General features: G+C 39.0%; 1 long non-coding RNA gene across 2 annotated transcripts; it reads left to right on the forward strand.

Annotated features, from left to right (window-relative positions):
• The first annotated feature begins 4,541 nt into the window (after positions 1-4,541).
• Positions 4,542-13,352, forward strand: LOC145548089 (uncharacterized). 2 transcript variants are annotated; one of them, XR_014084380.1, is made up of 4 exons: positions 4,542-5,217; positions 11,449-11,639; positions 12,990-13,052; positions 13,193-13,352. It is a non-coding gene; the product is annotated as an uncharacterized LOC145548089 (long non-coding RNA). The 2 variants fall into 2 exon arrangements; XR_014084379.1 differs by lacking the exon at positions 4,542-5,217 and having other exon boundaries at positions 8,715-11,639.
• Positions 13,353-27,801: the final 14,449 nt, after the last annotated feature.

Here is a 27,801-nt window from a genome sequence, read left to right on the forward strand (position 1 = left end):
TGGTAATGATTAGGTCTTGAATATTTTTTTCTTAAGCTCCATATTTGGATAAGGTAAGGTAAGGTCAGATAATTTTATTTATATAGCACATTTTCAGAAACAAGGCAATTCAAAGTGCTTGATAAAATGATAGCAGTTTCCTTTATTAAAGAGACAAAGTCATTGCATAACTCTCCCCTGCTCTCGTTTGAAGGCATTTTGCACAGGAAATTTGTACACTGCTGTACCTTGAAGTACTGCTATGCTTTTGAAGATTGTATGTTATTAGATGAGCATATCTTGAGGAGGTTATTTGATCTATAATCTGTTTTCTGAGTTATGGAGTAGTCACATGGATGGTGTTTTTATTTTTTATTTTTTTTGCAGCAAATGGTTGTTATTCCTGTGTTAATCTGTCTGTGGCGAAAGCATCAAAGTAAAAATTTGAGACAGCCCTCCACATGATTTTTTTGAATGCTATAATTTTTACTGCAACTTTGACTGGTTTAATACACTGTATGGAAATTTATCATAGCGTATTCTGAACTATAATGGTTAAAACTATTTTTCTTTCCTTTCCTTACTTGTTGTACCATGCAATGCTAGGTATCAACTAAATTTAATCATCCAAGTAACTGTACCGCACCTACTCCTCCTCCTCACATCCTGCAGAAGGCCTTACCTTTCATGTAAGGCCAGATTTACATGACACTAAGTGGGCTTGTATAGCACACAACCATCCACACAGCTGGTAATGTTCCAACACGCTCTCAGCAATATATCCTAATTCATGCTTGATGGTGCTACAAAAAGAGATCATCATAAAGAAAATGTAGGCATCATATATCTCAATGGGGTATTAAGAATTTTCTTTTAGTTTTGTAATCCAGTCGCTGGGCTGGATTGATTTCCTGGTTATGGTTGTGGGTGATAAACCACAATCATAACCACATGAACACGTTGCATTTTTTTTAATGAATGACAATTTATTTAGGGCAGGCTTTGGTCAAGGAACTATGCAAATATTGCAACACGATTTTTTTCAGACTTGCTATTTTAAGAAAATTGCTTGTCACTTGTTTTACTGCCGGAGGTGTTAAATTTGGGTATTTGTTAAAATGTCAAAATGACTGGCATTAAGGACAATACTTTAAAACACTGACTGACAATAGAAAAATTCCACTTTTTTTAATCATGCATAATTCAGCTTCTGTTGTGGAAAGCAAGCTTTCTTTAATCATCACCTGGAAGCAGAAAGAAAAAATAACAGAATATGATTTGTATTGTCTACTAGGACTGTTAACTTGCCAAAGTTGACAACTGAAAGAAAACAGAACATGCTTTCTCTGTAGTTGAAATACTCTTTAAGTCATAAATCTGACAATTGTTTTTCTTCACAATTGCTTTGTTCTATTTATTCTCTTTTCTTACTGTCAGAATGATTTCTACTCCATTGCACTTGTTTATTCTTTTGAATGGCCGTGTTTGGAGTTATATGACCTAATTGACAAACTTAGGTCATATTTTTATCATTTAAAAATTAAAAATTAATTTAAAATATGAGTGTGTGTCTATTGTCACACAGATTAAGACATTTTGTTAAAATTGTACAAATTTTCTTGAGTTTCATTCAAAATACGTACATATCTACCTGATTAAAGTTATTATTTATTTTTATTTTTTTAAGTTTGAATGAAAGTAATGCTATTTGTAATGGTTTAACACAGGGGCCCAGAAATAGAGTCACAACACAAAAGAGAGAGTAAGAATTAGATTTATTAAACAAAGAGTAAAATGACTCTGTTTGCAGCTCTAGGGAAAGAAAAAGCAGGTTGGTGATTTGGTTTCTTCTGGAGAAATGTGCAAGAAAAGGAAAAGATCTAAGTTCAGAGCATGGGTCGTGGTCTAGATTTCAAAAAGGCTGTAGAGAGTCATCAAGGGTGAGGCAAGGCAGGAAAAGTTCTGGGGACATGAACAAGGTCAGAAACTTGGAGCCAAATAAGGACAAGTTGAAACTGCTGGCCTTCTACTGGAACAAGGCAGTCAGTAATTTTGCATGGAGACAAAGACAGAGGGGAGCGCAAGTGTCGCAGAACAGGTGAGACAGGTACAGTGGCGCAACTACACATTATTCAGGAGGATGCGAAAACATAGATCGGTGCCCCCCTCCCCAGGGAAGGAACATCAGGGTGAAGGAGCGACGCTCACTACCCCCCCTCTCATCTTCACCCTTAGCTTCACCCATCTTCCTGTTAAATCTGACTCCAGCTTTTCAAGTATATACTGAAGTTAAAAAAAAAGAAAAAGAAACTTAAAATGGTTGAACTTTATTTATTTATTTTGGAGCATTGGGTGAGGTGACAACAAATTACAACTTTCCTGAACATTTCAATATTTGTGAAATTTGTGTATTCTTATACTTCAACTGTTGCATCTATCTTAAGGAAATCTAATAAAACACAGAAACAGTAAGTACTGGATTCATTATGAAAGGTTTATAGGAACTGTTTGACGTAGAAAAATCAGGCATATTTAAAATAAAATTCCTCAGTTACATTTATTGTTGACTCTAGAGCGCCCTACAGATGTCTTTTTTCACCTCCTTCACCGTCCTGGTGTAAGGACATGCTTAGGTTCTCAACTGTTCATATCTGCAGGTTCATCTCATGATCCCTTAACATTAGGGTTGCCATCTTTCAGAAATCAAAATAAGGGACGTCCACCACGGCGTGTCACCCTAATTCATGGGGTGGGATGGCCGCTGCAGCGATAGACAATAGTGTGCTTTTGTTTTTAAAAAGTGATGCAGATGGGGTGCTGTGGTGGCGCTGGCGCACTGCACAACCTACACATATTGAGGCCTTAGTCATCGTGGCGGTGGTCTCTGTCTCCAGAGATACCGGTTGGATCAGGTTGATAGTGTGATCCTATCTCAGTTCTGTAGAGGCTTATAATGAGTCAATGATCCAGGTGTGATAGAGACCTGTCTCTGGTCCTCCTCACCTCCAGCTCTATTCTGCAACATCTAAAGTTGGAGAATGGTAGCCCTGGAAAACTAGACTTGGGCACCCCTAGCATAAATGTAGAAGTGCCCTACATTTAATTTATTTTTACAATGTTAAAAATAAATTAAACAACACTTCATATTGTTAAATAACACTTTGGAGCGTCTGGTTAGGAAGCTCATTCAAAACCTTTGGTTGAAATGGCGCGTTAAATTCAAGTCTCTGTTACAGACCAGAGAAAAGTAAAAATGAACGCAACGTTGTGTTAATCCATTTGAGGAGCCGGCAGTTTATTTAGAGGAAATAAATGACGTCGCAGAAGTTAATTAGACTGTAACATGCGCAGTCCGCTGCTCAACCACTGCGGACGCGGCTCCGCTGCTGTGAAGAATTTCTCCAATGAAACGTTAATATCCATCTATCTGAAACAGCGTCTTCCTCCTCATGTCTTGATCGTAGCAAGAGTTTGACTTCTCAGGACGAGATGGAGTAGTGGGTGTGTGACATAACTGTCAAGTTTTGGACTTGTGGCTACAGGCAGTGGCGCAACTACACATTATTCAGGTGGATGCGAAAACATAGAGCGGCGCCCCCCACCACCCAACCCCCGGAGGGAAGGATCGTCAGGGTGAAGGAGCGACGCTCCCCCCCGCCCCCAGAGGCGACGACGACGGGTAAATTTACCTCATTATGTGCGCGAGGTGAAGGAGCGTTACACGCGCCGAAGTGTATGGGAAAACAATCATCGGCGCGCCGCCCCCTCCAGACGGGGTTTTGGCGCCCCCTCTGGTGGGGCGCCATACTCCCCTCTGGTGGGGCGTTGCATACTCTGCATACCCACTTTTTGCGCCACTGTCTGGATCTCAATGGGGTTCACCTGGTTAACTAAAGAAAATTAAGGCATACTTTATTAGCCTAAAATTTACACCGAGATGTAATTTAAAACATACAGAAATTAATAATCTAAAGTAGTGTTAAGTGAATTTAAAAAAATTATATTTTGAGCATATATTTTTAAATATACACAAAATATATTTTAAATATACTTGAGAAAGTGTATATTTACACTTGGGCAAATATATATATATATATATTTTGTTCACTTAAAGCATACTTTTATTTCATATATTAAAAGTGTATTTTGGTACAATTATGTTTAAGTGTGTTTAAAGTTCTAATTTCGAAATTGGTACAAGTATACTTTTAGAATACTTCAGATATACTTATAGTACACTTATTACTTAGTATACTTAAAGTGTACTTTCACAAATTTAAGTATGTTTGAAAGATACTGAAGTATACTTTTTTTTCACCTGGGTGAACTGAGCCATAGTTTGTCATGTTTCACCTACTGGTTATTTATTATAGTTTAATTGCTAGATCAAATCACTGCAGCCTGACATTGTATTGGGGAATCAAAATAATCTTATCATTTTACTTATTTATTTATTTTATTTAAAAATCTGGGGTGCATTTGAGTACAGCATTATTACTCAGATACCCCAAAATAAAATTGAGTGAAATCAAGCACTTTCAGAAGTAACCTGTAATAAACAAAGTCCATCTTTGTCATAGCATAAACACCAATGTTTACACTGTTTTTCAATGCTTCCATGCAATGCATATAAGGCACCTATTGCTCTACATCAGTGTTTCCCAACCCTGGTCCTCAAGGCACACTGACCTTTGATGTTTTAGATGTTCCCCTGCTTCAACACACACCATTCAGATGATTGCAATTCAGCAAAACCCTGTTAATCAGCCATCAATTGCAATCATGTGTGCTGTTGATGCAGGGGAGCATCTAAAACATGCAGGTCAGTGTGCCTTGAGGACCAGGGTTGGGAAGCACTGCTCTACACCTATAATTAATTTGATGTTAAGAGATGAGCGTTTTCTAAAGGTAACGAACTGCAACGAAGTACAAATCAGATTTTTACTTTTGTGTTGAATGTCTGTTATACAATATATTTACCACTAAAAACAAACAAACAACAACACTTTTATGCAAAATTCAGCAACTGCACAGTTCTTGTTAAATAGTGTAAGATGAGTAGTAGGCCTATTTCAAAAGAGCAGAAGAAATCTTATGTTTTTTGAGCAATAACAATATTTGTTGCTAACCTGTTGCTAAGAGATGGGTGTGTTTACTGATAACCAAGTGCCACAAAGTGAAAATCAGATTTTTACTTTTGAAAAATTTGGCAACGGTAAATGTCTTGTATCTAATAAGGTAAGCATTATTTCGAAAGAGCTTATGTTTTATAAACTATAAAACTTGCTACTAATTTGGTTTTAAGAGATAAGCGTTTTCTACGGGTAACCAACTGCAACGAAGTATAAATCGAGATTTTTATTTTTGTGTTGAATGTTTTATAAAATATTTGAAACTAATGACAAAAAGAATGAACTTTTCTACAAAATTCACCAACTACACAATTCTTAAGTATAAAATAAGTGTATTTAAAAAGAGCAGAAGAAATATGTTTTTTGATCAATAAGAAGTTTTGTTGCTAGCCTGTTGCTAAGAGATGGGTGTGTTTACTGGTAACCAAGTGCTACGAATTAAACTTAAGACTTTTGTGTTGCGGGAATGATGTATTTAGTGCCGCAGATTTTTTTTTTTCATAACGCCTGCTCACTTTGTGCTACTTTTACCCTTAGCAACAGTTGCCATGCTTCTGACAATGATGTCATCAGCATGACTTCAAATGATGTCTGTGTCATGAGGCCCTTCTGAGGATGACTTTATGATGTCATAAGAGTCCATGACATCACCAACTGATCAGTTAATTCTCTGATCAGTTACCACAAAACAGTTAACAAGTCAGCCAACGCAAGATTCATTTGGACGTTTTAGCTCAGCACAATAAAGATGAATGACGAAAGCCCACAGAGGGAAATGGATGTGAAGCCTAAGGTTTCTTTTTGGACGAAAGTGAAAAAAACATTTTCCAACAAAGTTCATCCAGGTCAAAGAAGCCCAGATTACAAAAAGAGATACTTTCTCAGTGAACTTCTGTGGGAAGTGATTGAAAAGGCTGCAGATGGACCAACTCTGCATCTTGTCAGACCAAACTTTGAGGATCAGCATAGTCAAATTTTGATTTTGCTTTTGAGAGAAACTGGAGATATAAATGTGGACATACTCTCGGAGGTGTCAGAAGAGCTTGGTGAAAGGATTTTCCACAGTATTGCGAGAGATGCATTCCACTTTGCCAATGAACTGCATTTAATTGCATTACTTGATTACCCAGAAGGACACCAAGTCATTGTGGAAAAATTCAAAAAGCACCTGGAGAATCCTGTTCCTCCAAAGAAAATGTTAACATCAACAAAAAGAAAGTTCAGAAAGACTTTTTTTCCTAACGAGGACTTGTACGCAGATGAAAACTGCTTGAGTGAGGATTATACTCAGGCAACCATGGACCCTGAACAATTTTTGAGGGACGCAAACAGAATGGGTTTCAGACGTGGAACAGAAGATGAAAGGAGAGTTATGGTGGAAAATATTGTTTGGAGATTGATTTACCAGTCTAGTAGCAGATCTAGCTGTGCGGATTACAAATTGAAGCACCTCAAACGTGTCCAGAGAAAGCTTGCTAGAAAAATCTGGAGAAAAGTCAAGCACATAGATTTTGTCTTTTATGATAAAATGGAAAAAAAAGTCTGCCAAGATATCTTGCAACTTCTCTGGGGCAATGAAGATATGGTTAGAGAGTTACTCTTCAAGATGATAAAAAGCAACAACCCAATAGTCATTTACAAGGTTGTGGAGTGCTTTACAAGAACCCTGGCACGACCGAGGAAAATCAATCTCCGAGACACCTTTCTTCATAAGGCATGGGGGCTCATCAAAAAGGCTGCATGTTGTGGAGACGATTCAGACAAAGAAGAGAGGCAAGAACCCACCAAGAGTGGACCAAACGTGTTTAGTCCACGCTTAGCTGGGCCTCTAAATTTGGTCAACTCAGAGGCTGGTACTGACTCGGAGGAGTCAGAGCCGGTCTCTGAGTCAGGACCTGTCCCAGAGTTAGGACACATCTCAGAGTCAGGACTTGTCTCCGAGTCAGGTCCCGTCTCAGGGTCAGGACAGACATCTGAGACGAGACCTGCCTCAGAGTCAGGACAGACCTCTGTCACGGGCCCTGCGTCAGAGTCAGGACAGACCTCTGCTACGGGACCTGCGTCAGAGTCAGGACCTGCGTCGGAGTCAGGACCTGTCTCAGAGTTAGGACCTGTCTCTGAGTCAGAACCTGCCTCAGAGTCAGGACAGACATCTGAGACGAGACCTGCCTCAGAGTCAGGACAGACCTCTGAGATGGGACCTGCTTCAGAGTCAGTACAGACCTCTGAGACGGGACCTGCCTCAGAGTCAGGACAGACCTCTGAGACGGGACCTGCGTCAGAGTCAGGACCTGTCTCAGAGTTAGGACCTGTCTCTGAGTCAGGACCTGCCTCAGAGTCAGGACAGACCTCTGAGACGGGACCTGCCTCAGAGTCAGGACCTGTCTCAGAGTTAGGACCTGTCTCTGAGTCAGGACCTGCCACGGTGTCAGTACAGACCTCTGAGACGGGACCTGCCTCCGAGTCAGGACCTGTCTCAGAGTCTGGACCTGCGTCAGAGTCAGGACCTGCGTCGGAGTCAGGACCTGTCTCAGAGTTAGGACCTGTCTCTGAGTCAGAACCTGCCTCAAAGTCAGGACAGACCTCTGAGACAGGACCTGCCTCAGAGTCAGGACCTGTCTCAGAGTCTGGACCTGTCTCAGGGTCTGGACAGATGTCTGAGTCAGGACCTGTCTCTGAGTTAGGACCTGTCTCAGAGTCAGGACCTGCCTCGAGTCTGGACCTGCCTCAGAGTTAGGACCTGTCTCAGAGTCAAGACCTGTCTCAGAGTCTGGACTGATGTGTGAGTCAGGACCTGTCTCAGAGTCTGGACAGATGTCTGAGTCTGGACCTGTCTCTGAGTTAGGACCTGTCTCAGAGTCAGGGCCTGCCTACGAGTCCGGACCTGTCTCAGAGTCTGGACCTGTCTCAGAGTCTGGACAGATGTCTGAGTCTGGACAGATGTCTGAGTCTGGACCTGCCTCGAGTCTGGACCTGCCTCAGAGTTAGGACCTGCCTCTGAGTCAAGACCTGTCTCAGAGTCTGGACTGATGTGTGAGTCAGGACCTGTCTCAGAGTTTGGCCCAGCCTCCTAGTCAGGACCTGTCTCAGAGTCTGGACAGATGTCTGAGTCAGGACCTGTCTCAGAGTCAGGACCTGTCTCAGAGTCAGGCCCTGTTTCAGAGTTAGGGCCTGCCTCCGAGTCAGGACCTGTCTCAGAATCAGGACCTGCCTCGAGTCTGGACAGATCTCCGAGTCAGTATCAGTTTCTGTGTCTGGACAGTTGTCTGAGTCAGGACCTGTCTCCGTCTCACGACAGACCTCTGGGTCCTCATGCCTAATTGGTGTTTTCAGGATTTTTTCTCACCAACGGATGGACACCTTGTCAGAAGAGTCAAAACTGGATGCGTTTCCTCAGCAGAACTTCGCAACCTACCGGAGCGGATGATTATGGCCTGAAGAGTGCTTACAAGTTTTCAATCTGCGAATACCGGCACCTCTTCGCCATCCGCTGTTACACTCAGAGCAATGTGGGTAGAGTGTACCGAAGAGTCCGACAGAACGGTGGCGGACTGGGGGGGCTAGAAGGGTTTCAAAGAAGAACGAGAGAAGGTGGGGGGCTGACATATCGTTAGAGAGGTGGGGGGTGGGGGAAGTGAAGAAGGAGGGAACGAAGGAGAGGCATTGAGGGGGGCTAGTGTACCATGAGTGGTACACTAGCCCCCCCCCCTCAATGTAGAGGTAGATGTGAGGGGTCAAAGAGGGTGGGGGCGATCTAGCGTACCATTGGGAGTGGGGTGGACGGATGGCGTATTGCAAGAAGGGGGAGGAGCTCTGGCTGTAGAAGGAGGGGGGTGAAGGAAAGACATTGGGGGGGCCTAGTGTACCATGAGTGGTACACTAGCCCCCCCTCAATGTATAGGTAGATGTGAGGGGTCGAAGAGGGTGGGGGCGATCTTGCGTACCGTTGAGTGCTGGGGGGCGGACGGACAGCGAATTGCAAGAAGGGGGAGGAGGTCTGGCTGCAGAAAGAGGGGGACGAAGGAAAGACATTGGGGGGGCCTAGTGTACCATGAGTACACTAGGCCTGAGTACACTAGTACACTAGCCCCCCCTCAATGTATAGGTAGATGTGAGGGGTCGAAGAGGGTGGGGGCGATCTTGCGTACCGTTGAGTGCTGGGGGGCGGACGGACAGCGAATTGCAAGAAGGGGGAGGAGGTCTGGCTGCAGAAAGAGGGGGACGAAGAAGAGACGTTAATCCCCCGAGCCACCTATAAATGCTATTTTATTTATATTATCAGGGCTATTGTAAACAAATATTTTAGTAATCGCATAATCTATCGATTATTCTTACGATTAATCGAGTAATCATATAAAAAAATGGACAAAATAAAGTATTGGTAAATCTGGCATAACAGTATTACTATTGGATATCAATATCAGTTAAATTTTCATTTTTGAGCTTCCCTAACAGTTACTTTTTTGTAGTTTAGAAAACTAACCTGTAATAATAACAAGTCACTTACTAAGTTAACCTGAAAAAAGTTATACAAAAATCTAAAATTAATTTCAATTTAATAAAAAGAGGCATGCTCACAAATACGCTTATTAAAAATGTCTATGATCCAGCATTTAGTTTATGTAGTCAGTCAGTTTAATAGATGAACTCTCACGTTGCCCCATACATGTTCCGTAAAAAACAAGAAAATGTATTGGCAGAAAATTACCAGGACATTTCCCTGTTTTTTATGGAAAAAATAGAAATAAAATACTGTTAAATTACGGGAAACTTCTGACGGAAATTCTGTGAAAAAAACATTTAATCTAATTTTTTTTTTCAGAATTTTCATCAAAATATTTTGCATAATTTAACAGTTTTTATGTTAAATTTAACAATTTGTTGTTAACCCAAAACTGAAATTATCTCCCTTTTACTCTGTATTTGGTGATTTATTCACAAACTTTTTTTAAAAATCTTGGACATTTCCAATACGGGAGGAGGCCTCGGGAAAGACCCAAGACACGCTGGAGGGATTATGTCTCTCAGCTGGCCTGGGAACGCTTTGGGGTTCCTCTGGAGGAGCTGGAAGAAGTGGCTGGGGAGAGGGAAGTCTGGGGCTCCCTTCTGAAGCTGTTTTTAAACGGCATTCGTTTAAAAACAGCTTCCGACCCCCGGATAAGCGGCAGAAAATGGATGGAATGAGGGATTTCCAAATTCTGTTGTCATCCAAACCATTGAAGTCTGTACCAACATACCATATGTTAATTATAGTGTAAAATATATTAAAGTTAATTTATTTAATATATTAACATAATTTTGAAACAAAATTTAATTCTAAGTCCACAGAAAATGTAGTTGTAGAACCCAAAACACTTAGTTTGAAAGTAGCTCATGCAAAGTGATGTAAAAATGAAACCATTCTACAATCAATTTGCAGACTTTATTTTGCAATTTAAGACCATAAATTAACATGTCATCTATTTTTTATAACTAACCTTTGCTATTATATATTAAGAGCTAAACATATTCTTGAGCTTGCTAATATTTATCTTCATACATCACAACTAATTTATTGCATTTTATTATACAAACTTTCAACGTATAAATTAAATGTAAAGCAGTCTTGACTCTAGTCTTTGAAGTCAAATAAACAATTTTGTTAAGTTATTACTATAAGATGGAACATAAAAAAAATTGCTTTTGAACATGAAAATTGTAGTTGTAAAGAGGACCAACATACTTCAAAATAAATGCCAAAAGTCAAACATTATTTTTATGAAATACAGGTATAAATATTTTGTTAAAAATCAAATGCTACATAAACCCAATCGGTAACACTTTATTTGAAGGTGGGTGAATAAGACTGACATGACACCGTCATAAACACCTGTCATAAACAGGGGCGGATCAAATGAGAGCCTTGCCACCCCTGTTGCAACCCCAGCTGGCGACTATGAATTCAATAAATAGTTATGGCAAATCGGACATTAAGCGCATGTCTGATTTGCGCTTAATGTCCGATTTCTTCTCTTTGTGGCGTTTTTTAAATAAATGAAAATGTACAATACCGCCACCATCTGGTCTGGAGTGTGAACTGGAACTAATGCCGTTGATTATCAGGTTTTACATCACACATCTGAAAATGGATTGGGTACTTTCTTAAAAATTACATCATGATTATCATTTTTTTTATTGTATGCAATTTTAATAAATAGTAAAAGATTATTAAGGCACTTAAAAATTCATACTTTATAGGTTCTTAAAAATATGCCTACATATTACATTAAACACACTTTAAAGGTGCCAAAAAGACATACTTCTGCATATGTATCAATTAGTTTTATTTTGTAATCAGGTTGCTGCGTGATGCAGACTTCTGCCCAGGTCCCTCTTGAAAATGAGATCTGGATCCAGTGGCGCAACTACACATTATTCAGGTGGATGCGAAAACATAGATCGGCGCCCCCCACCACCCAACCCCCCGAGGGAAGGATCGTCAGGGTGAAGGAGCGATGCTCCCCCCCCAGAGGCGACAATACGTGAAGGGTAAATTTACCTCGTTATGTGCGCGAGGTGAAGGAGCGTTACACGCACCGAAGTGTATGGGAAAACAATCATCGGCGCGCCGCCCCCTCCAGACGGGGTTTTGGCGCCCCCTCTGGTGCTGCGCCCCTATGCGTTGCATACTCTGCATACCCACTTTTTGCGCCACTGGCTACAGGTAATGTCGCTATGAGTGGCTGGTGAAACTAGCGTAAGTGAGGAGGGTTTAATACGATTACGCATTTTCCATGACGGGCGGCAAACCCCAGTCTATACTATAAAAATGTGATTAAGATTAGAGCCTAAATGGACCTTACCAAGCTCCGCCCAGAAACGCCCCTCGAAAGTCCCACGTGACTTCATGTCTCACATTAACCTCCTCGCAGAGCTTAGCTTCTATGGGATTTTTCGTTTCGACTGACTCTGCAGAGTATTTCTGAGTCGATTAGTTTAGCATTTCTGCCGGATTTTCACAAAATATCAGCCACGACAATGGACAAGGGAACCGACAAGTTCTTGTAATCTTTTTTGGACGACATCAAGATGTTTTAGCCACGCGATGCCTCTAACATTGTGCGAGTTGGAGCTAAATGCTACCAGTCGATGAGGAAAACCTCAGACCCTCAGCATAAATATAGCTAGATCACTGATGCCTATTGTTCTTGCAAGGCTGGGTGAGTCGGACATTCATGGTTTTGAGGGTTTGAATGTGTCTAGGACTTATACACGGTACTCGGTGCTAGCATGGCTAACACGATTACAGTTTAGTAAAAGCTAGCGTGGCTAACACGATTACAGTTTAGTAAAAGCTAGCGTGGCTAACACGATTACAGTTTAGTAAAAAGTCTTTTCAGGTGAAATAAAATATTTAATGTATGTCAGATACGGTACACATTGCATATTGATCTGTTCAGCTAACGTAAGTGTAACACGTTTAGAAAATGTGCTTTTATTTATTTTTATATTTTTATAATGTTTGAAATTTCACCAAATCCTGATCAACACTGAATAATCCTATTTTTGTTGTTATATTTTAAGAATTGTATTATTTAATTTATTTTGGTAAACACTACTACTTGTACTGTCGCTTTAAGAGAGTGTTCTATGACATCATTACTGTACTACTCTCAGTTGGCGCTAGGCTGCCTGAGAAGAGGTAGGAAAGTTTCTTTGCTCTTCCTTAAGTTAATGTTTTTTTTTTATATTTATAAAATAATTGAAAGCACATGCAGCTGTGAATGTTTATATTTTAATGCATACATTTCTTTTGACAAGTTCAGAAATTTTATTGTAAATATTAGAACTATCAGTTATTAGTTAGTCACAGGATTTCTCCATGTGCTTATCTGCTAGGGGAATTCCGACTCCTGTGCATGGAAGAGCTGCATGTTAAAGGGCTTATTTCTATTTGTACAGGTATGTGTATTTGGTTATTTTGTTCTACAATGTTAAAGCTGGTTGTATTAAGTACTCAAAACATCTGGGTTATGCAATTATCTCAGAGTTTCCTTTATTTTATTTTTATTTTTTTTTGTATTATTGTGAATTTATTTCAGGGAACAATACTACGCTACTAGCAGTTGGCCCTAGGCTTCCTGAGAAGAGGGGAATTCCGACTCCTGTGCATGGAAGAGCTGCATGTTAAAGGGCTTTTTGTATTTCTATTTGTGCAGGCCTCTGCCAGCAACTTGCATTAAAGATCAACCAGCAACTCCAGTGGTCTGACTCCCTTCTTGATCTGAACACAACGCAGAACACATCAAGGTTAACCGACTGTATAAGACTAGGTTGTTAGTAAAGAACACTTCTAGTATACACCGGTTACATAAGGCTGTGTAACAGACAGGCTTCAGAATGTAGAAGTTGTATCGGTACTGTATGCAGTACTTGGCTAAAAGGTATTCATAATGGATGTGTTTATTATTGACTTTATTTTTTTCATTCACTAAACACAAAGAAAGCAAAGCAATAATACTTACACCAGCAGACACTTTGTTCTTATTGATCCTATGACGGTCGAGCTGCAAATGCGGTCGTGCATAAGCGTTAATCCAAGCAAGACATTCCGTTTCAGATTTTGGAAATCAGTAAATTTTAGTTCCACAAACACGATCGGGATACCTGACATCGCCTGTACAGATACCCCACTGACGGAAAACCATTTTTTTTCCGAATCCTGACGCAAAAACTTTCTGTTGGTCTGGTAGTCCACAATGTACATTAGCATGAGTTTGTGAGCCGGTAACCCACGTGATAGCTGCGCTGTGACGTAAAATGGGCATTAGCCAATGAAAGGCGGACCCTGTGGCAAGGGCCATACGTTCTATTTCCAAAACAGAAAGGCTACGTAATGTTAGCCAGCTAACAAATTACTATTGCTATCCTAGCATATCAACTAACAGCTAGAAAAAACCAAACACGAGCCGAGAAGTACTCTTTCAAGATGTCTTCAAACTTCTGTGTCTTTCCAGCTAAAGTTTGTTGTGTTGTCTTTTTCTGGTAATCTGAAGACGAAGCCTCACTGCTTTGACTCATTGTTGATCCTTTTTGTCTAGAAAAATCCAAAAAACTGCTCAATGTTTTCCTTTATTTGTTTGTAAGGACTTCGGCAATGGTTATGACCGTGCAGCTTTGTTATGTCACTCTTGCTCCATAAGAGTGACATCAATTTGTGTGACGTCACAAATTGATGTCACTGCCTCAGCAGAACAACTAGAAAACTGATGAAGTTTGAATAAAAACAAACTTTACGGCTAAATACATTCCTTAGAAATAAAAAAAAGAATAATAATATTAATTAAAAAAAACACTGTGGCATGAAAACTATGGATAAAATAGGAAAGTATTGTAAATATTTAAAACAGAAAAACTAATAAAAAAGTATTGATACAGACTAAAATAAGATGCTTATTTCATGATATTGTAATATTGGTCAGTCGGCCCATAATTAGAGTATTTCTGTGTTTAAAATCGATTAAAACAACTACTAGTTCCACTGGTGGAATATTTCATTTATAATATGAAATGTTATGTGAAATAATCTGATGATATAAGAAATTAAACACATAGATCAGTCAGTCTTTAAACAGAAAAATGAAACAGATTTAAAGCTCTGACATCTCTATATTTCCTCCTTCCGTAGCACAGAAGGCTCTCATATGTGAGCACTTATGAGAGCTAGCTTGGTAAATCTGGCTAATTGTTGCTAATATTCTCCATCAAAATGAGAAAATTGAACATTTCACCTCTTCAATGTGGTCTTTCATCTTTTTGTGTTTTCAAGTTTGTTTTTTTTTGTTTATTCTTAATTATAAATATGCACAGAAAATCAGACAACCTTTTAAATTGTAGGTCTATGCACCTCCAATGAAGTTAGACCAGGTTGACAGGATGTAGCAAAATGTAACATGAAGCACACAACATAGGAGAAATTCACGAAATGCTCCAATTTTTATATGGAGAGAAATAAAAATGTGCGCAGCTGAGCAAAAGTTTCCTGACTAGTCGTACATGACCTTCTTATTTCTCCTTGAAGCTTCTTTCAGTTTCTTCCAACATAACACGCTGGAGCAAGACAACATTCTGTTAGTGTTGATTGCTTACTGAAGCAATAAAACAGCAGACAACTAAAATAACATTTTCAGATTTTTAGCCATTTTGGATAAAATATTTTGTGTTTGGAATTAATTGGAGCCATCCTGCAAAAAAACAATAAAAAAAACTATTGAGAAGCAGTGTGAAATGACTCGAAAAAGTGCAAATACTACGTAAATGTTCTTTTTGTTTCAATATAGCCATTACCTTCAACATATTTGATTGGAACTACTTTTTATTGACCAACACAAAGTTGTGCACAATTGTGCAATGGAAGACAAAAGACAAATGATTTTCTTTTTTTTTTGCATCGAAATCTAAAAGTGTAGCATGTATGCTTATGTATAAAGCCCTCTTCAGCTCATACTTAGCGCCACCTTTTACTTACAATTCCAAGTATTTTTTTTTCTATTCTTCTTTGCAAGACAGCATGTGCTTTGTCAGCTTGAATGGCATCTGTGAATACAATTTCTCAAGTCTAGCCAGAGATCTTTTGGACTTAGATTTAGACACTTGACTGGGCTTTTCTGACACATATGTCGACTTTGATCTAAGCCATTTCACTGTAGGTATGGTTGTGTGTTGAGGGTTGCTGTCTTACTGGAGGGCAAACCATCACTTTCTAAATTCTCCTGCAGCCTCAAGCTTATTTTCTCACAATAACACCTTGCATATGGATCCATCCATCAGTCTTCTCATCAAATCCTCACCCAGCTGAAGAAATGCCTTCTCTCATCACGATGCTGCAACCAGTGTGCTTTACTGTAAGCTGGTTGCAGCATACAGTCTCCCAAAATCTCCTGAGACCGAATGCAAGTTCACAGTAAATAAAAATGCCCAACAAGTAAGAAGCAAAGGTAATAGTTTGTGGATAAAAAAAAAAAACTATATGAAAAGATGTCTTCAACATCCACTTCCTTGTGCAATTGATTTGTCTTCTGTGTTTGTTGGGGAACATCCTACATGCTGGGATATTGGGCCAAGACAATCCAACATGTTGAATATCTCCAATTTATGGTTGGAATGGTCCCGACATTGTTCTGAGCAGCAGGAAAATCTCATGGGATTATCTTTGGAACCATAAAGTTAATCGGGGAGTCCTTGAGATTGTTGGAAGGGAAAAATCTCTCTAAACTATTTTCCTTGATGTGTTAAAACAAAATTAAAGATGAGTCTGTTTTCACAAGCTGCACCTGAAGTGCAAATATGTCATGTCCCAGAGAGTACCTTTGAAGTCCAAATATTGATAGCACATGCTTGTCAAAATAAAGGTTCACTACCCTTTATGCGAATACTTGTATCAGTAACTTTTGAAAATGCCTTTGGCAAACATAGACAGCAGTCGCTCTGAGGAATTTCAGGCAGCTTTGCTAGCTGTCAATGAAGTTCAGCAAATGCAAGTGATAGATAGGCACAATGAATTTTTTACTTTTGCTTTTACTGTTTATATAAAGGATTCATGTGCACCATGTTCACAGGTTATCAAAACCCAATCCACTGACACTTAGATATCTAACCTAATGTAGCAAGAAAATCTAGCTGAGCTACTTTGCAGACGCACAAAGATGTGACAAACAAAATCACTCACACGCAAGCTCAATTTATACCGCTGCACATCACGCATTTGTGTATATCCTCCCTTGAGGCAAATTCACACAATCATCCAACATTTGTTGTCCCCACCGCCCATCACTCAGTCAGGCATACTTTTAGAGGGAAGGTTTGATTTCCAACACTAGGCAAGATTAAACACAATCAACAACAATAACAGCGGTAGCCAGCTCCAACATATGGCTGTTAAATCTAAAATGCATTCATGCATCAAAAGGAAAACGAGATTCCCATGATTATTATCAGCAGAATGTGGCTGCTTCAAGGGCTCATTTTAGAAACTATTATTTCCTATAGACAACAGATTGAGCCAACTGATGGGGTTGAGAGTGAAATGAACAAATATGCTAATAGGGTTACAGAATGTAATATACAAAGAATATAAATGCCTCTGTTCAGACAATCAAACATTAGCCCCTTTCACACAGACACATGGACTCCATTTATCTGATGGCAATGGAACGTGTCGGTGGCTTGTGTGAATTAGTCTCTTGGTGCTTTTCTTTACCATTTATTACTTCCAAAACAGCGCGAGTTTGAACTGCTGGAGTCAGAGTAGGAAACGGAGCTGGAGAGCAGACAAATCACTGAAACATGATTTCTATATGGTTTCCATATTAGAAAAATGTAAACTAATAATCTAGATGTAAAACCTTTACTTTAACTGACAGCAAGCTGCTATGCAATATTTGATCTGACTCAAATTATTGTCACAGGAATGATTAAAGCATATTTAAGACGCATTCAGAGATCATGAGAAAGTTTGATTAAATGCTTTTATCTTACATGATAGTATTCTGCACATTGCTGACTCAGTAACACTCATATAATATATAATTCACCCTTATGGGGAAATTCCCCCGATACAAAACAAAATTCGGTAACACTATTTGAAGGGGTGTGAATAAGACTGTCATGACGCTTTCATAAACATGACATATCACCTGACATGAACATGAATAAGCCTTCATGAATATTTATGACTGTTGTCATAAAGCGTCATTCGGTAAATTATGACACTTTTAATACAAAGTTGACATTATTTAAAATGTCTTTGTTCTGACAACTTGACATTAACCAAGAAATCATTACTGATTAAACTTTAGATTTAATAACATAAAGTTACCTAATTTTTAAAGTACAATCAGTAATACTTTTAGAACAAATTTATATCAGCAATGATTTCTTGGTTAATGTCATGATTAACTTTATCCTCCAGGATAAAGTTATCCTGGAGGATTAAGGATTAACTTACTCCTCCAAGTTAATCCTGGAGGATTAACTTTATCCTCCAGGATAAAGTTAATCAGACAAATTCTTCAGACTCCACGCTGAACTTGCTTGTCCATTGTTAACTAAAGTCAACAAATCATCATCAAAATCCCTTAGTGTCGATCGTAGTGGTCCACAATTATTGTTGCCATCTGGTATCAGCCATTATGACCCCCTGTGACATCAGGTGGCCCACATGCTGTCTTTGCAGACAGAGGATTTTTGAATGTGCTTTGTAAAACCTTCACTTTTTAGAGACCTTTATAAATTATAAATATTTAGTTTTTTATAATAGGACAATTGATAATAAAAGTGTTTTTTTTTCCTTCTGACCCAAAACCTTTGTTAATTTACTGCAAATGTATTTTTTTTTAAAAACTCATAACTTCTGCTGATCCTACATAGTTTTTAGCAGACTGGCAGCTTCCCATCTCTCAACAGCTAGACCATGGGATTCAAACTCCAGTCTTCAAGGGCCAGTATCCTGTAACTTTTACACGTCTCTCTGCTTCAGCACACCTTGCTCCAATATTACCTCATTAGCAGAGCTCTGGGAAACTTGACTGCATTAGTGAGGTGGTTTAGCAATTTAATTCAAGTGTGTAGGACAAGAGACACATCTAAAAGTTGCAGGACTCTAACCCTTGAGGAATACAGTTTGAGACCACTGAGGTAGACTATGTTATGACTGTGTCCATATCTGAGGTAAAACTTGCACTTGTAGATGAGTAATTTTTAGCCAGCGAAAGCTCCTGCCTATTTCTTGTAAGTTTTGCAGAGTAATTACAAGTTTGGCATGGTGTAGGATGGTATGATTTGTAAAATTATGTAATTTCTTCAAGAGCCCTGCAGGCTACCTCACTTTAATATCACTTGTGCGCTGTGACTCTTTTTGTCACTCTGTGAATGTCCTGTCCTGATACACAGTTAAAGCCATGAGTCTTCAAAGATTTGGTCATTTAGGTCTCTCTAAAGTCAGAATGTTAAGAATGAAATTTTATTTGAAAGACTTGGAGGAAAGTTTTGACTTTGTGTTACTTTTTGAAAAGGTAAAAACAAAGTAAATCAAGACTTCTTGCACATTAAGCTACTCAAAGTGTAACTAACCCCCATGTTCACGCAACATCTGTGGTATTTCAAGCAGAATTTTAGCTATTGTTTCAAAATCTAAGGTTTGTTTAATTAAAACTAGCATCCAACATTGAATATTCTGCATAAATACATAAATCATAAACAGGTAGAATAATGTAACATTAACTTGTCTGAGCTTTGCATCATGTTATAATGTTATTCCCTCACCAAAAAGACACGTGGAGAGTTGCATTTACTCCTTCATACATCTTTGAAAAATCCCTTAATCTCCTGTGCAAAATTTGAGTGTGCAAAATGCTTTCCCTATCTTTCCCTCGCCGGGATTGTGGTCTTCAAGCTGAGCTTCTGCCTCACAGAGAGGTGTAGGTTTGGGTATTTTCTTAAGTCCAAGATTCATGTTATTTCAAATTCAAGACTTTTTTTTTTTTTCTTTGACTAGGGGAAATCTGCTTGGTAGAGAATCCAAGGGACAAAACATTACATTCACAACCCTTTTCTAATCTGTCAATTGCTACTTTCTGCTATGTCGCTATCTGTACATTACAAGAATCCTCATCCTTATCCCTCTTGGAATCCAGTTGTCATTTACTACTTTACTTGGTGTTGTGTTTACAGAAAATCTGACCTGCAATGCATATATTTTTGCATAATATTCTGTTCATGGAAGAGTCGAGACCAGAAAGAAGATGAAAATCCTGCTGATGATATGAGAAGACTTCAGCAGTATTTCCTGCTAGAAACACCATATTGCTTTTTGCCCATTATTTAGAACATCATCTCCCCAGTGTAATGTGTAAAATGTCAGAGGTCAGCTTTTGAGTTATGATTATTGCAACCACAGCGGAGCAGGAGGTGTTGGATTTAGGGCTTGAGGCTTGTCTCATTTATCCTTCAGCTGTCACAAATCCCCTCTAGAGGCCCCAGCCTCTGCTGACTGACAGGTGTTAGTAATGATTCAGTTCAAAGGTCAGGAGTCAACACAAGCTCAGAGGCCAAGCACAGCTGCATCTATCCTTTGATGCACAAATCTCCCTGAAGATTGAATCACTCAGGAAGTGAGAGTAGTCACAAAGACATAACTTGTAAACAAAGCCAATAATAATTATTAATATGCATTTGGTTTTACATTTCTTTTACTAATTCTTGTCTAAAATGTTTTCAGGTTTATGTTCCATTTGGGCAACTTTAACAATACAGAATAAATTATGAGCCACATGCAGTTGAAAGAAAACAAAAATAATAATAATAGTAATAAAATCTTGGAAGCCGAATGGAAGATGACTACGGCTGACGGAGGAGGGGACAGAGCTCATTATGCCACTGTGCATTTCACTAAGTGTGAGATCAGCCTGGAGGCCCTCAGCAGCTGCATTTCTAAACCTTATGAGAATGCTTTTGCTAGTGGAGATAGTAAGTGGAAAGGACAGTGGAAAAGAAGGCAGGCTTGGGAATGGGATGGAGACATCCTGAAGGACTTTTGTCATTTGGCATTCCTCTTCTTCTTTCATCACTGTGGACCATGCCTCTGATGTGGGCATTGTGGAAATACTGCCAGTGTCAAGAAGGACTGGTTGTTAGAGTAAGGAGGGACAATGTCTTGGTGGATGCAGTTCTCACAGACGTTACGTAGCTCCTACCTTCTTGGCTGTGCTCTTGTTTTTGTAGTGTCTCTGAGCCGCATTAATATCTTATTTGAAATAATTGGTTATAATTATTATGTCTCGCTTGCTGTAAAAAGGAAAACAAATGACCTGAAGTGTCACGGTTTGTTGTAGATAAGAGAGAGTTGCTCCTCGGTGCAAAATTTTCTGGTAGCCTATTGCAGCCTATTCGCTGTGAAGTGTTTTTCCTTTTTAGACATCTGTGAAGGAGAAAATAAATTTGTGTCTTCCTCAGATCAAGATGTTATGCTGTTGAAAAACATGTTGGTTTACAATGCAGGAGTTTTGTAATTTAATCTGGGTTAGCAGGGTTGCTTAGAGAGACGCTGAGTCTATTCACACTTGAGCTGAGACCGTGTGTGTAAGGAAAGTGTCTGAGTAGACTACATGCTGGAAAGCAAATAGTCTGTGGGAATCTCCATCAGGAGAGTGTGTGATCAGACCACAATTAGACATCTTATCATTTCTGGATTATTATATTTTCGAGTGTTAGTACTATTTTTTGCCACAGCCAATAATTGTTGTTGCTAATATTTTGGTCCATACATCATCGTTCGTATGACGAAACGGAGACAACTTCTCTGTGCTGTGCTTTGTTTCTATGCCAACAGCATGGTCTCAGAAATGTTACTGTGGCACAGCAGAGGTGCCCATCTGGACGATTGTGATTCTCATTTGTAGAAGTTTGCTAATTTGAGATATGCTTTGTTTGAAGAGTGGTGTGTGTTTCTATCATGTAGGACAACCTGATAAATCTATTTTATGTTATCATTAAGAACAAATAGTTTTGTTTTAGTTCAAAGCCTTTTAGACTAGAGCTCCTCCACCATTAGACAGATCTTTGTGACTTGGACATTTATAAGTGGCTTGCAATCTGAAAATTGTGAAAATTATTACATGTGATTTTATGATTGGTCTCTGGGCAGGTCTTTCATGAAAGAGATTTTAATCTCAATGTGCTCCACCTCATTACATAAAGGTTTTAAATAAATACATTCAAAAGGGCAGTTCAGCTAAATGGGAGCTCTGGTCAGCAATAAGATCCAGTCAATGAGTACTGACATCTATTTAAATTAAATGAAGTTATCTAATAACCGCATCCCTATAAGATCTTGTCATGGTTTAGTGTTCAATGACACAAGCTGATCCTGTTGTCGGTGCTAGAGTCCTTTGACCCTCGGAGTAACTGGACAGAAGATTGTGAAAGACTTACGAGAGCGGCTAGCAGTGTCGGTTCTGCCCATTACAGTACTTTCAGCCTGTTGTGTCCCTCTTCACTTTCTTTATCAACCAATATATTCTCCCCTGCGACCCACTTAGTTGGACCTCCTCTGGAGTTACAGCTCACCCACATACCGACACGAGCTTCCGCAAGAGGAGCTGCCATCTGGGGATGCACACGTTCACAAACTTACTCACCCGTGAGTGCTAACAAACGCACAAGAAAGCCTTCACAAATTATTAGAGAATGAACGTAGACCCTGGAAAGGCAGGCACAGCCTCTATACATGAATCATTTTCCCTCGTCTATCTCTTTATGCTAATTACTGACTGAAGTGGTATCTGTGTGGTGATAAAAATAACTAAAGTGTGTTTCTCCTCCCATATTTTATAAGATTTATGACTGTTAAAATAATATTTTATTTACTATTTGAATGCAGAGCAAAATAAAAGGAAATGCAACACAAACACAGCATGCATATTTCCAAATGTATCTCAGTTAAATTCAGTTCAAATCAACTTGTTTATGCCGCAAAAAATTACAACAATTCCCTTTAAAACTGCTGTAATTTGTATGTCGGTATGTCATTTCTCTTTTCCGGTCTGTTTACTGTAAATGCATATAGTCAAACTGAGGTCGTATCTGATTTCAGCTTAGCATATTTCTATTGAACATGGCTTTGTAATCAGAACTAAGGACTGACATACGTTAATGATTGTATAAAGTTGACTAGGAAGTCACATTGCTGAATGGGTTTATATTGACCATGAAGCTCTGCAGTAGCCAACCCCTCCCAATGTCACATGAGTATAAATGTGCAGTCCCTCTTCACTAAGTACGAAAACCCATTTTACCAGCTGAAGAGCATCTACTGAACACAGCCCTCAGTGCTGCCAACATTTGATAAGATGGCAGGTGCTGGTTAAGAGCAGTAATGACAGTTATTATGCAATGTTCCCTTTCCCTACGTAATTCTGTCTCACGTGCACCATGCCTTGTGTTGGGGCGTTTTAAAAAAAAAATGTAGGCTGCCATAATAACACTTTCTGCACTCACCTAGGGCAAAGACATCAAAAGCCATTTAGTAAAACAATGCAGCCGGATTTCCGACTCCATTTCAAGGGTAAGATGTAATGACATTGTGACATGTTACTTTTAAAACACGTAGCTTTTGCAAAAGTGGCCTTATGTTGCACAGCTCTAGCTGGAGAAAAGGATGTCGAGGGTTCAGATCTGAGGCTGCCAAGGTCACGAGTTTGTATTTTAGAGGAGCAAAGTCTATGACCTTCATCACTCTCCATTCTTTCACTGCCTCTGAACCAGTCTCTGGTTCAGTCTTTTCTTAGAGCCATGAAATGTTGCGGCTCTTTGTGTGAACTCTCTAATTAGAAAGACCTTGAGGTGTGGATCTTATCCATTGTTCCCCCTCATTTTGGTGGGAAAATATTTCATTGATTTTTTTTAGCAGCAATCGAAGCCGGGCGGAGCTGAGAAGGGCTCTGTGCAGGATTAGACACTGCAGGGGGTTTCCGTGTCGGGTGGGGAGCTGTTGAGGCTGTGGAGGTGTGTGTGCGGTTACTGTGTAATGTCCCCGTCTATAACCCTTACTCATTCTCACCTTCTGAAAGAACCAATTACAGCTGTGATCCCATCATCACTCACTTCTCCCTCGCAGCTCCCATTGTTCACTCTTTAGCCTCTCCGCAACTTCTGGTTAGCCATCCTCCTACGGTGTTATGATAAATCCAACTCATTTATAAACATCTGGATTCGACGACGCTTCTGTTTATGTTCTTACAAGCAGAACGGGGATGAAGGATGGCCGTGTTTTCATAATCACACAAAATCAAGCACTTGTCAAATCCCCTTATTTAATCAGATGCTAAAAAGTAAAAGCTGTTCTTAATCTTTTTAAGTGTGGGTGACAGTTTTAGTAATTTTTCAGAGCTCCTACAGTAAAGAGGATGAGCATAAAGTGAGCTTACTCAGCAAAATATTTAGCAGTCAACAGTTTCTGTCTCCCTTTTCTTTATTTCCCTCCTGTCACCCTAGACCGCCCGTGAATTATGCTTCACCCCTGCAGGTGCCGACTTCACACTGAAATGATTATTCCTACCACAAGATTGCTTTTGGTAATTATATGTATCATAATTAAATTTGATAAACTCCTTGCAGACATAAAATCTCATTTGACCCAGGTGCTGGATTTCTCTTCTCATCGGCAAAAAAGAGAAATATGCACCAGCTTTAAAAGACAAACTTTGAATCTTCCAGCTGACATCTTGATTAATCAAATTGGTGACTCCAAATGTACCACATTTTTGCATATTACCCTCGTGAAATAAAATGATCTGTGTTGGTCAAACTTATGTTGTGAATTTAACATCTCTATGTGGTCAGGGCAGTCAGATATAAGAACAGATTTCTACTCATTACAGATTTCCAGTTATGGAGCTGTTTTCTTCCAAAGCCTTCTTTTATACACACGCGAAATTCACATGAGCAAGTAATGCCGTAAACACTCTCAGGGCTAATCGGATTCTGCTTTTTTTTTATCTCCCTGGGGATCAAGCCTCACCTCTTCACTTCCTTTCTAAGAATAAAATCCTTTCAGTTATAGGTAGAAGCAAAACAATCGTGATGGGAAACTCATACTAGTTTGGACTCCCCACGTCAATGTCCTCCATCATGTCCTCTGCCAGCATGGATTGGTCCAAGGCAAATGTGAAGCCATGTGACCCCATCGTCAAGCCAGAAGAAGTATCAGTAATAGGTATTTATTGTTCTGTTATAGGTTTCATTTAGTTAATTTCTTATTGTAGGACAGATTTTTATTTTTCAGAATATTTTCTGTAAGATTTACCGTATTCAGTTTTCAGCCACTGTTTGAAAGAATAAAAAGTCATGAAATCAATAAAATTAGCAACAAAGAATTTTTTGATTCTGGATCTAATTCTTTGTAATAATTTGACAGAGCCTATGTGGAGAGAGAACAAATGACAGAGGAATGAAAGGGAGGTAACAGGCTACAATGACAAGCAAGTGGTGCATTTGTTGTCTGTTATGTAGTGATTGAACGGAACAGCTACATTATATGAACAATTGGTTGCAAGTTGTGCTGTTGAAAAGCAATATTTGCTTTTGTCTAATATTTTAAATGGTTTGGCAAAGCCTGTTGAAAACAAAATGTATCACTTGGACCATCAATAGCACTTCATGCCTGTGTGACATGTTTAAAATGTGGAGTTTTTATTTGACAGCTAATATATTTTAGATTTTTATTTTTTGGGGGGAAAATGAAAAATGATATATATCTATAACAAAAAAAGCTGGAAAAATCAAAAATTCTATTTTTTTTATTATTCTGCATTCCTCAAGTTAATGAGTAATCTATGTATTCAGTAATTTAAAACTACTAAATACTTGCTTGGTAATCATTGTGTGATTTGTTTCCTTCCCGTTTTAAGTTGTTATGCTACTTGTAAATTTATGCACATCAGAACACAGGATTCCACTAAGCGGTTTGTGCCTTGGATATTTCCTCAGCTTCCAATATTACAGTAAATATGCACGCAGCTTGCTGAGCTGCAGCCACCAGCAAGCTCTGAGATCAGATTTAGAGCTTGGACAATTTCACAAGGCAAGCGACCATTTCCTGGGGACAAACAAAACTCTAGTCAACTTATTGCGTGATTTCTGCATTTTCTTAAATTTGTGTTTCTAAAAAATAAATGCAAAAAACACAGGTGAAACAGAAGGAGTAAGGACAAAGATTTTGGAAATCATGTTTTTGTAGAAATTATGTCTTTTCTTTCATCGGGACATTGCCTTTTTATTTCCTCCATTTTTGCCGTCTTTCAGATAGTTTGTGCTTCAAAATTTCGATTCTTACACTTAGCTCTACACCATTGAAAGTATTGCACTTTTTTTGAACTCCATACTATTTTTTTCTTTGCATTTTTTGCTGGAGTTCCCTGCTGTGCACCAATCCCTTTCTCACAGGTGATTGCTCTAAGATTATTGATCAGGGAAGAGATTTGCTGCTGAGAAGTCACTTTTCAAACTTCCTGCGGCTTTAATGTGAAACCAAGTGACCTGACTTTCCTTTTACTAATACACTTTCACTTGCAGATGAGGTATACATTAAGGAGAATGCTTATTTCTGCCTGTGGTTGTCTGTAAGGCAAATGCACGCAGTCAGTCCTCACATCAAATCTAACATAGTGCTCCTGGTCACAAGGACAATATTCTGTATTAAAATACTAGGAGAGGGAGCAGGCTGGTAGAAACACTGCTGTCTAAGGACTCACAGCAGACAGCCATCATGCTTCTTGGGTATCAAGAAATGTGCCTGGTGTTGCTCTTTCCCCCCAATTCACCTTAATTTACCTACATCTGAAAACACATTATACCATCAACATCTTAAAGAGCAATTTAGCTTAAAAGCAAATTTTATGTATATTGAAGTAACAAATTACTTATGTAAGAAAAAACCCTCTACCATTTCACATCACATAACACATTGTTAACAAACAACATAATTACTTACCATCACAAAGTTGAGGTTGTTGAAAATTGCCTTTTTTAGATTTTTTTCTTCCGACGTGTTTGGCACAGTACTCTGATCATTCGAATAGTCAAACTATTTTGACAGAATGCTGAGGCCTGGACTCATTTCCATATTCTTTAACATACCTAATTAATAACATAATTAGTGTACAACATGGCTTCCAGAAAGTGAGGCCCTTCAAAAGCTGCACGTTTAGGACACAGATGACTATTTAGACGAGCTTGTTTTCTCAAAGACACCATAATTTATCTTAGGGTCCTGGGATGTTGCTTATATTCCAAATGATGGATTGTTTATTAGTCTCTGATGGCTTTTAACATGTGCTGCCACTCAAAATGGCGGTAACTAAAAGCTGTTTATGTCGATAGCTATTATGAAAGTATTTGATGTCAGACTTCAGCGCAGCGTTGGCACAAGTGGCACTGGATAATAATCACTCCCGGCTGTTTTGTTGACTTACAGAATTGTTGTCCATTAAATCAGAGGGTGACAAAGTGACTGACTTGTTTTCCAAGGCGTTTATTAAGTGCATTTTAGTACAATTGTTCTCAGAAAGTTACATCTTACAAACTTTTGACACATACTTTTCACAATTTACATGTGGCGCTATACAGAAACGGATGAAAAGAAAAAATAATAGGAAAACCATTCACTCATCAATATTGTACCTGTGCACATAACAACATCTGTACACATAACTGTGTTTGATATGCACAAAACACACACCCACTGTCCCTCACACAAATGAACAAATAATGACATGTGCACTCATAATCCCTTCTCTCATTAAATCTGTACCAGAGAGAGAGACTTTATTTGGGAAAAGGTCCATTTCATCTCATCTTCCTCCTCCCTGGCTGACCACAGAAACTTGTCCTTTTATATATATATATTCACAGTGTTTGTGTGTATCTTTATGGATGTAAAGTAATGTGTTTTATATGTGTGTAAATCTTTTAGAAGCCAGACTGAAACAGAAGGTGGAACAAACAAAATGATGCGGTTTAATGAGAATATTCTTTGCTGGGAGTCATGTCAGGGCATTTTCACGTGAATATAGCAGATCTATAAACGCAAGGCATGATTCCAGTAACTAAACGGGTCGTTGGCCACTCTTCAAACAGTTAACGGCACCATGAAATG

This window comes from Poecilia reticulata, chromosome 17, assembly GCF_904066995.2.
Source record: "Poecilia reticulata chromosome 17, P_reticulata-male-v2, whole genome shotgun sequence".
Taxonomy (NCBI): Eukaryota; Metazoa; Chordata; class Actinopteri; order Cyprinodontiformes; family Poeciliidae; genus Poecilia; species Poecilia reticulata.